General features: G+C 39.1%; 1 pseudogene; it reads left to right on the top strand.

Annotated features, from left to right (window-relative positions):
* The first annotated feature begins 5,581 nt into the window (after positions 1-5,581).
* LOC111139387 lies at positions 5,582-6,228 on the top strand (annotated as a pseudogene).
* The last annotated feature ends 3,800 nt before the right edge of the window (positions 6,229-10,028 follow it).

Raw genomic sequence — 10,028 nt, 5'->3', positions numbered from 1 at the left:
CCTCTTCAGATTCTTTCATAGTTTTTAGAGTACAGATTTTTCACCTCTTTCGTTAGTTCTATTCCTAGGTATCTATCTTATGGTTTTTGATGCAATTACAGATAGGACCAATTCCTTGATTTCTTTTTCTGCTGCATTATTGGTGTATAGAAATGCAACAGATTTCTGCACATTGATTTTATATCCTGTGACTGCTGAATTCTCTTATTCTAGCAATTTTCTGGTGGAGCTGTGTGAGTTTTCTACATAGAGTATCTTGTGAAATAGTGAAAATTTGTCTTCTTTCTTGCTGACTTGGATGCCTTTTATTTTTTCTTTGTTTGGTTGCTGAGGTTAAGACTTCCAGTATTGTTAAATAGTGATGGTGAGAGTGGATGTCCCTGTCTTGTTCCTGACCATTGGGGAAAGGTTCTCAGTTTTCCCCCACTGAAGAGGATATTTGCTTATGATGTCGAGGTATTTTCCATCTATCACTACTTTGTTGAGGGCTTTTTTTTTTTTTTTAAATCAAGAATGGATGATATATTTTGTCAGATGCTTTTTCTTTTTTTTTCTTTTTCTGAATTTATTGATATCACGTGGAGTTTCTCCTGTAATTTCTTTTTTTTAAATTTATATTTGGTTAACCACCATATAGTACCTCATTAGTTTCAAATGCTTTTTCTGTGTCTAGTGAGAGGATTGTATGTTTCTTATCCTTTCTTTTATTAATGTGGTATATCCCACTGATTGATTTGCAAATAGTGAAACACCCCTGCAGCCCAGGAATAAATTCCACTTGATCCTGATGAGGAACTCTTGTAATGTATTGTTGGATTTGATTTGCTAGTGTCTTGTTGAGAAGTTTTACATCCATGTTGATCAAGGATATTAGCCTGTAATTCTCCTTTTTAGAGGGTTTTTGTCTCATTTTTGAATCAAAGTAGTGGTGCTGGCCACATAGAATGAGTTTGGAAGTTCTCCTTCCATTTCTATTTTTTTGTAAGAGTTGGAGAAGAATAAGTATTAACTCTTCTTTAAATGTCTGAGGGCACATATTGCATGAATCACTGGGTGTGGTATATAAACAATGAATCTTGGAACACTGAAAAAATAAAATTAAATGAAAAAAAAAGCAGGCTTACATATCTTTCCCCATGTAAAAAAAAAAAATAATAATAATAATAATAATAATAATAATAATAAATGTCTGGTAGAATTCCTTTGAGAAGCCATCTGGTCCAGGACTTTTGTTCACTTGGAGATTTTTGATTACTGATTCAATTTCTTTGTTGGTTGTGGAACTGTTCACATTTTCTATTTCTTCATGTTTCAGTTTTGGTAGTTTGTAGGTCTCTAGGAATTTGTTCATTTCTTCCAGACTTCCCAGTTCATTGACATATAATTTTTCATAATATTCTCTATAACTGTTTGTATTTCTGTGGTGTTGGTTGTGATCTCTCCTCTTTCATTCATGATTTTATGTATTTGGGTTCTTTCTCTTCTTTTTGATAAGTCTGGCTAGGGCTTTAGCAATTTTAGTGATTCTTCCAATTTTGTCTATCTGTTCTACTGTGCTCTTTTGTTTATTTGTTTCTATATCATTTATTTCTGCTCTGTGCTTTATTATTTCCTTTATTCTGGTGGCTTTCAGCTTATTTGCTGTTCCTTCTCTAGCTCCTTTAAGTGTAAGGCTAGGTTGTGTGTTTGAGACTTTTCTTGCTTCTTGAGGTACCCCTGTACTCAGTATACTTCCTTCTTAGGACTGCCTTTGCTGCATCCCATAGGTTTTGGACTGTCGTGTTTTCATTTTCATTTGCTTCCATGTATTTTCTGGGTTTTTTCTTTAATTTCCTGGTTAACCCATTCATTCGTTAGTAGGATGTTCTTTAGCCTCCATGTATTCATGGTCTTTCCAATTTTTTCTTTTGGTTCACTTCAAGATGCATAGCATTGTGGTCTGAAAATATGCATGGAATGAACTTGATCTTTCTGTACTTGTTGAGGGCTGATTTATGACCCAGTATGTGATCTGTTCTGGAGGCAGTGTCACGTGCACTCGAAAAGAATGTGTATCCTGCTGTTTTAGGAGGAAATGTTCTGAATACATCTGTTAAGTCCAACCCATCCAGTGTGTCATTCAAAGCCATTGTTTCCTTGTTGATTTTCTGCTTAGATGATCTGTCCATTGTTTTAAGTGCTGTTAAGGTCCCCTACTATTGTAGTTTCTTTATGTTTTTTATTAATTGAATTATATATTCAGGCACTACCAAGTTGGAGGCATAAATATTTACAATTATTAGGTCTTCTTGATGAATAAACCCTTTAATTATGACATAATGCCCTTCTTCATCTCTTTTTTACAATTTGTGGGTTAAAATCTAGTTTGTCTGATATAAACATGGCTACTCCAGCTTTCTTGTCACATTCATTCACATGATAGATAGTTCTCTATCCCCTCACTTTCAATCTGCAAGTTTCTTTATGTCTGAAATGAGTCTCTTGTAAGCAGCACATAGATGGTTCTTGTTTTTGTTTGTTTGTTTTTGTTGTCTTTAATCCATTCTGGTGCCCTGTGTCTTTTGATTGGAGCACTTAGTCCATTTAACATTCAGATTAGTTATTGGTAGATATGAATTTAGTGCCATTGTGTTGCCTGTAATGTTGGTGTTTCTGGTGATGTTCTCTGATCCTTCCTAGTCTTTGTTGTTTTTGGTCTTTTTTCCCCTACCCAGAATCCCCTTCCATATTTCTTGCAGGGCTGGCTTAGTGGTCACGAATTTCTTTAGTTTTTGTTTGTCTGGGAAACTATCTGTCCTTCCATTCAGAATAACAACCTTGCTGGAGAAAGTATTCTTGGCTGCATATTTTTCCCATTCAGCATGTTGAATACATCTTGCTCCTCTCTTCTGGTCTGCCATGTTTCTGTGGACAGATCTGCTGTTCACAGCTTGTCCAACCTTAGCAGTCTTCTCTTGCAGGTTTAGGACATTTCCCCCCTTGCTGCTTTCAGGATTCTTTCCTTGTCTGTGTATTTTGTGAATTTGGTTATAGTATGTCTTGGTGATGGCTGGCTTTTGTTGAATTTAATGGGAGTTCTCTGTACTTCTTGGGTTTCAATGTGTGTTTCCTTCCCCAGATTAGGAAAGTTTTCAGCTATAATTTGCTCAATTAAACCTGCTCCTTTTCCTTTCTTTTTTTCCTCTGGCACCCATAGGATAGAAATAGTTTTACACTTTAAGGAGTCACTTATTTCCCTAAGCACACATTTGTGATCTGATACCTTTTTACCTTTTTTTTTTTTTTTTGCAGCTTCATTATATTTTCCATAATTTCATCTTCTCCTTCACTTATTTACTCTTCTGCTTTGTCCATCCTTGTTGTCATTGCATCCATTCAATTTTGCATCTCGACTGTAGCACTTTTAATTTGGCCTGACTAGTTTTGTGTTCTTTTATCTCTACAGTAAGGGATTCTCTTGTGTCTTCTATGTTGTTTTTCAAGTTCAGCTATTATCCTTATAATGGTTGTTTTAAATTCTGGTCCAGACATGTTACTTATATCTATATTGATTAAATCCCTGGGCATGACTTCTTCCTGTTCTTAGTTTTGGGGTGAATTCATGTCATTTTGGAGGTCAAGAAATAAACATTAAAAAGTAAATTAAAAAATGAAAAATAAAAAAAGAAGTAAGGTAGATCCTATGTGTGTTTTGGTCCACTTGTTAAGAGAAGCTTGATCCAAAAAATAAATAACAAAAATAAATAAGATGAAAAATTTTTAAAATTAAAAAAAATAATAAAATAAGAAATTACTTTTCTGTATTTCCTCTCTGTCTCCCCTCCCAACAAAGGAAGGTAGTTTTTTTTTTGTTTGTTTTGTTTTTTTTCCCAGTGCTGCTGAAACTTTGCAGGTTTCTATGGTCAGTAGACTTGGTATGGGTGAGGGGTTTGTGTTCATATTCTGCAGATTGGGCCTGCTTTTCTGATTCTCAGGTGGGCTTGCCCTAGTGGAGATGCACCTGCAGAGTGTGTGTGGGGGGGTGGGGCTTGGTGTAACAAACTCTGGTCTCCACTTGGTGCTGTTTGTCACTCTCACTGAGTTAGGTCAGCACTGGTGAGTGAGGGGTGAAAATGGCTTTGCCCCACTCTCTTGTCTCTGGAGTGGGGAGCTCATGCCTCCACTCCTCAGTAATACCTCACAGATGAGTAAATAATCACCCATCCTGTGTTCTAGGGTTCTGTTAAATACCCAGCTTCATCCAGTCTGTGACTGAACTGTCTGCCTGCCAGGTGGATAGCACTCCTGTGTTTTATCTCAGGTGTGTCTGTTTTTCAAAGCCCCAAACTTCAGAGACTTCTGTGTTGTGGACCCACACTGATCCTCTGAGGGTAGGGTTTCACTGAGCTGTGGCTCATGTCAGCCTTTCCCAGAAAATGATTGCATGACCATGCAGTGGCCTGGAGTTTATGGTTTATGCAGCACAATGCCAGTGCCAACATTTGCTGCTCTCAGCCAGTGTCTTTGTTCCTATCCTGGGGGCAGGTCAATGGCACCTGCCAGGTTTTTTGCCCCTGGAGAGCCCATGTCACCTCTACCAAGCTCACTCCAAGCAAGGGAACTATTTCAAATTTCCATGTGACTCACAATCCTCAGACCATGCTTCTTGCTCTTGAGTCTCTGCCCTCCTTCCCCACTGGAACCCACTCAGCTTGCCAGGTGCAACCTTCAAAACTTCAGAATCAGTGCTCTGCTGGTATTTCAATCCTCTCTTTTTCCCTAGTCAATGGTTTTGAAGGAGAGTTTTCCTGTGCAATCTGCTGCACGTGTTTTCACTTTTTTTTCCTCTCTTTTTATCTCACTCCTCTCTTTGGAGGTCCTGGGTTCTTGTCTTCTGAATGCCCATGGTTCTTTTCTTTTCCAGATCTCTCCACAGTTCCCAACTTCCATGAGGTGGTCATTTTTTCTGCTTATAGACATGCAGCTTTGTTCTTTCAGTCCTCAGATTGATTTATTGGGTGTTAAGCATGATTTGATATTTATTTAGCTGTGTTCGAGGAAGGAGAGACAAGCTTAGGGTCACCCTACTCCTCCACCATCTTAACCCTCCTCCAACATTTATTTTAAATTAAAAATTTTTGGTGATTGAATGTTATTTATATTAAAACACTGTTTTTTTACATTTAAAAGTGAATTTTAAAAAGTGAATTTAACTTTTAACATTTAAAAAATTATAATTTGTTATAATTATTTCAGTATAAAAAGCTTTCTAAGAAAATTGAGAATTTCTGTTTAAATGATACTGTAGTTTTTAAAAACATGTATATCTATATATCTATATATCTATATATATATATATATCTGAAATTAAGATGTCTTGGGAAATCAATACAATAATTTCCACTGGCCTAGAAAACCCAGTAACCTAATATTATCCCAAGCTAGATGTGCTTTATTCTTGAAAATTCATGATGTACATTTGTGTTTAATACTTAGCTTCTGAAATACCAGTAGTCATAAATTGTTCAATTTTATTAAACTACTATTTTTTGAATTCATCTGATCATACATGAAACTGAAATCTCAATTACAAATGGTTTAAACACCTGGCATGCTGGTCATTTTTGCTTCAGTCAGTGTAACAACTGAAGTAAAGTCTGTTGAAATGTGCCATGAAGCTTTGAGTGAGGCTCTTCCTGGGGACAATGTGGGCTTCAATGTCAAGAACGTATCTGTTAAAGATGTTCGTTGTGGCAATGTGGCTGGTGACAGGAAAAATGACCCACCAATGGAAGCAGTTGGCTTCATGCCTCAGGTGATTATCCTGAACCATCCAGGCCAAATCAGTGCTGGATATGCACCTGTGCTGGATTGTCACACAGCTTATATTGCTTGCAAGTTTGCTGAGCTGAGGAGAAGATAGATTGTAGTTCTGGAAAAAAGCTGGAAGATGGTCCTAAGTTCTTGAAATCTGATGATGTTGCCATCGTTGATATGGTTCCTGGCAAGCCTATATGTGTTGATAGCTTCTCTGACTATCCTCCTCTGGGCCATTTTGCTGTTCATGACATGAGAGACACAGTTGCTGTGGGTGTCATCAAAGCAGTGGACAAGAAGGCAGCTGGAGCTGGCAAGGTCACCAAGTCTGCCCAGAAAGCTAAGAAGGCTAAATGAATATTATCCCCAATACCTGCCACCCCAGTCTTAATGAGTGGTGGAAGAACGGTCTCAGAACTGTTTGTGTCAATTAGCCATTTAAGTTTAATAGTAAAAGACTAGTTAGTGATAACAATGCATTGTAAAACCTTCAGAAGGAAAGGAGAATGTTTTGTGGAACATTTTGTATGTGTGTGTGTGTGTGTGTGTGTGTGTGTGTGTGTATGGCAGTTTTAAGTTATTAGTTTTTAAAATCAGTACTTTTTAATGGAAACAACTTGACCAAAAATCTGTCACAGAATTTTGAGATCCATTAAAACAGAAGTTTTATGAGAAAAAAAAAAATTGTTTAAGCAATACAGGACTTGTTATGTTAATGATAAAATTAAAAAAAATAGGGCAGTTACAGAATGATTCAGTAGCTCAACAATGGTTTCAAGAATACAGGCTTTTTTTTTTTTTTTTTTAAACCTTTGTTATGTCATCCAGAGAATATTGGCTTACTCCTTAGGTTTCCCTCATCAAGGACACAAAAATGCTGGTATTCCAGGTACCACACATAGACAATATTTTTCAGCTGCAAGAAGGGATTTTTAAGCATATTTCTTTGTAACTTTCCTCAAAAGCAACCTAACAGATCTCTCACATACTATTGTTAAGAACTGGGTCACAAGCTTTTCCATCACTTATTTGTTTAAGGGTGGGCATTTGACCTACTTCTAACTAATATCTGAAAAGGTAAGTGAAATAGTTATGACTGGGTGATATCAATCACCCTCTGGAGCTGTAGAATCACTTTACCATTTTCTTTTTTTTTTTTTTTTTTAGGTTTTATTTATTTATTTGACAGAGAGAGATCACAAGTAGGCAGAGAGGCAGGCAGAGAGAGAGGGGGAAGCAGGCTCCCTGCTGAGCAGAAAGCCCCATGCGGGGCTTGATCCCAGGACCCTGAGATCATGACCTGAGCCGAAGGCAGAGGCTTAACCCACTGAGTCACCCAGGCGCCCCTAATAGCATCTTTAAGAACATGTTTTTCCTCCATCTTTGGCTCAGTTACCCAGAATTTGGCTATAAATACTATAGGCCATTTTTCATTCATCATTTGCTCCTCTATCTCTTCCATTTTCACATGGAATAGCAGGAAAGCCATGACAACCTATTACTGACAGAGCCCCTGGTTTTCACCAGAGTCTGTTTCAGTTAATGCTAGGGCCAGATGAAAAACCCAGGCACCAGGACCCTTTTTATTGTGTAGAAATGGAGATTTCTGGAGACTAGTTCACGTGAGCCCCTGACATAAATAAAGAGGAAGGGAAAACCTGGTCAGATTTTTACATTGACCTGCTTGCTTCATCAATACCTTTTCCCTCTGGGAACTACAGAGTACAGTGGCAAGTCAAATAAGTCAGAGAAAGAAAAATACCTTATGATTTTATTCATATGTGGAACTTAAGAAGCAAAACAAACAAGCAAAAGGAAAAAAAAAGAGAGAGAAATCAGGAAACAGACTCTTAACTATAGAGAACAAACTGATGGTTACCAGAAGGGAGGTGGGGGGGGGGAATGGGTGAAATAGGTGATGAGTATTAAGGAGTGAACTTATTGTGTGGCGTGCAGAGTGATATGGAATTGTTGCATTCACTTGTTGAATCGCTACATTGTATACCTGAAACAAATATAACACTGCATGTTAACTAATTGGAATTAAAATTAAAACTTAAAAAAATATCTTTTCTATCCAGATATACTTGGAGAATATCCTCAAATACCCTCCTTTGTTGTGTGTGTGGAAGAGATAGAAATGAAGTTAAATCAGAAAACCCAATCTCATGTCGTCCATGAGGGGTACAACCATGGACCTATCTCCAGATCAGAGTTGGGGGGGTAGGGAGGTACGGGACCACAGAATTGACCAGCTACTTCCCGACCCCCCCCCAAATTTGACCCAAATGATCTTCATACCACTAGCTACCTGGGACCAGGAAAAGGGGGTGGAGCCCTGAGAATTTAGGTCTGAGGTAACTGGCTTCCCTACCCATGTCCCTAGTCTCTCCAACACACAACGTGTCCACACAAATGGGCAATGCTCAGCATCTATGACTAGGCAAGAAGCAGGCAACTGGGGGTTCAGGCAGGGACAGGACAATGGGAAGATTTTTTCTTAGAAGCAAAGTTTAGACAGAAGGAATCTCTCCTCCCCACCCATGCCAGAAATTGGCCCCATATCAGCACCCTGAAAGCCCTAGATCAGACTGCAGGGTCCTTGGGGCCTCATCAACTCTTTCTAAGGATCCTATAAAAGTGAAAAGCTGAGGACAAACCATTGGTGACCTTAGTGTCACATGGAGACAAAGTAGATGTTGTACAGCTCCCCATGGATGAGGCGTGGTAAGGCAGCCTTGCTGATAAGCTGGGTAAAGATACTGTGCTGGGGTTGGTTGAGTGGGCCAGGAAAACTGGGTGGAGGCAGCCAGCCAGTGCCTCTGGAAGAACTCAGCCAGGTGCCTCAAATGTCCCCTTAATTGCCTATGTACAGGTGCAGCTGACTTAGCTCATCATGTTCAGAGTCACTTGTGAATGAAGAATTAGAACAAGTATTCCAGGTCTTCACTAAAGTCTATGTAACCGACTCTTCATGGGAGGGATGAGCAGGAATGCTGTCTAGTCTTGTTTCATGGTTGGATTGCAGGTCTTTTTTTCATATGTGTTATAAATGCAATTTTGTCTTTTTAAAATAATTAAACTTTATTTTGTGAGTCCCCATTTTTGAAGCTAATGGAAATTCCAGTCAATCAGGGTTTTTGCACTTTCAAGGGTTGAGTCTGGTTCAGAGGGGCTTCTATAGTGTTAAGAGATAAGGTCCTCACTGTGGCCACTGTCTGTTTGGCCTTTTCTGAGCATATATCTTAGCATGGGTTCCCCCTGGAAGGAGACTTGAGATAAGGAAGTGTGTGTAGGTGGTTTATTTGGGAGCTGATGTCAAGGAATGAATAACATAGCAAAGGATCAGAGCATGGTGTATTATTGAGTTGGTCACATTGTAGGCAGTAGAGCTCAATCCCATCAGGACACTTTGAAGAATGTGAGGAAGGCTTCCATGAATTATCCATCTGAACACTAACCATTTCTTAATTTCTGTCTCTCTACATTGGTTGAGGCTTGTCTTGAGTGTGTGTGCAAGTCTCTCTTCCACTTCTATGCTACTCCTTGTTCATGCTTTCAAGCTGGACTACACTTCTGCCAGCCCTCACACTCCCCCTGCTGGCAGTGTTGGAGAAGCACACAAAATTAAGGAAGTACAGGGTGCACTTGGGCCAAAATGCTTTCAGCCCCAAGTGGGTCAAAGCTGCAGTGAAACCAGAGGTGTGGCCAAGAGGGTATGAGACAGGCACACAGGGTGTCCTATTCAGCATACGTGACAAATTACCCTGTCTAGGCCCTGTCTCTGGTCTAAGGTCTCTTGTGCCAAATCCTGCTAAAGGCAGGAGAATGCTCTATTCTGGACTCTGAGGGTTATGGTTTTGTGCTTACTGAGCACAATAAGGCTGAGCTCCAAGAGGCTGTCTGGTAGTCAGGCTGGACATTCCAGGTAATGTTATTTCTTTTCTATTGTCCTGAGGTGTCCTGGTTCTCACCAGAGGAGGCAGCTCAGGCCACCTTTCTCCTGGAAACCCCCCAATCTCTGGCATCTAGTTTTCTCTCTACTTGGATCAGAACAGGAAGTAGGGAGGTTGTGACAGAGTGTCCTGGTACTATCTTAGCTATCCCAAGGTCCTGGTGCTCCTGGTGTTTCTTTATTTAAAATCAAGGATCTTTCCTAAATAAGTTCTGAGGATTAAAAAACAAAACAAAACAAAACAAAACAAAACAAACTCCCTTTTCCCATTGCTATT

The sequence above is a fragment of the Enhydra lutris genome, unplaced genomic scaffold (genome assembly GCF_002288905.1).
Source record: "Enhydra lutris kenyoni isolate GAN:26980312 unplaced genomic scaffold, ASM228890v2 scaffoldscaffold104, whole genome shotgun sequence".
Taxonomy (NCBI): Eukaryota; Metazoa; Chordata; class Mammalia; order Carnivora; family Mustelidae; genus Enhydra; species Enhydra lutris.
This window is presented reverse-complemented; position numbering and strand designations above follow the sequence as displayed.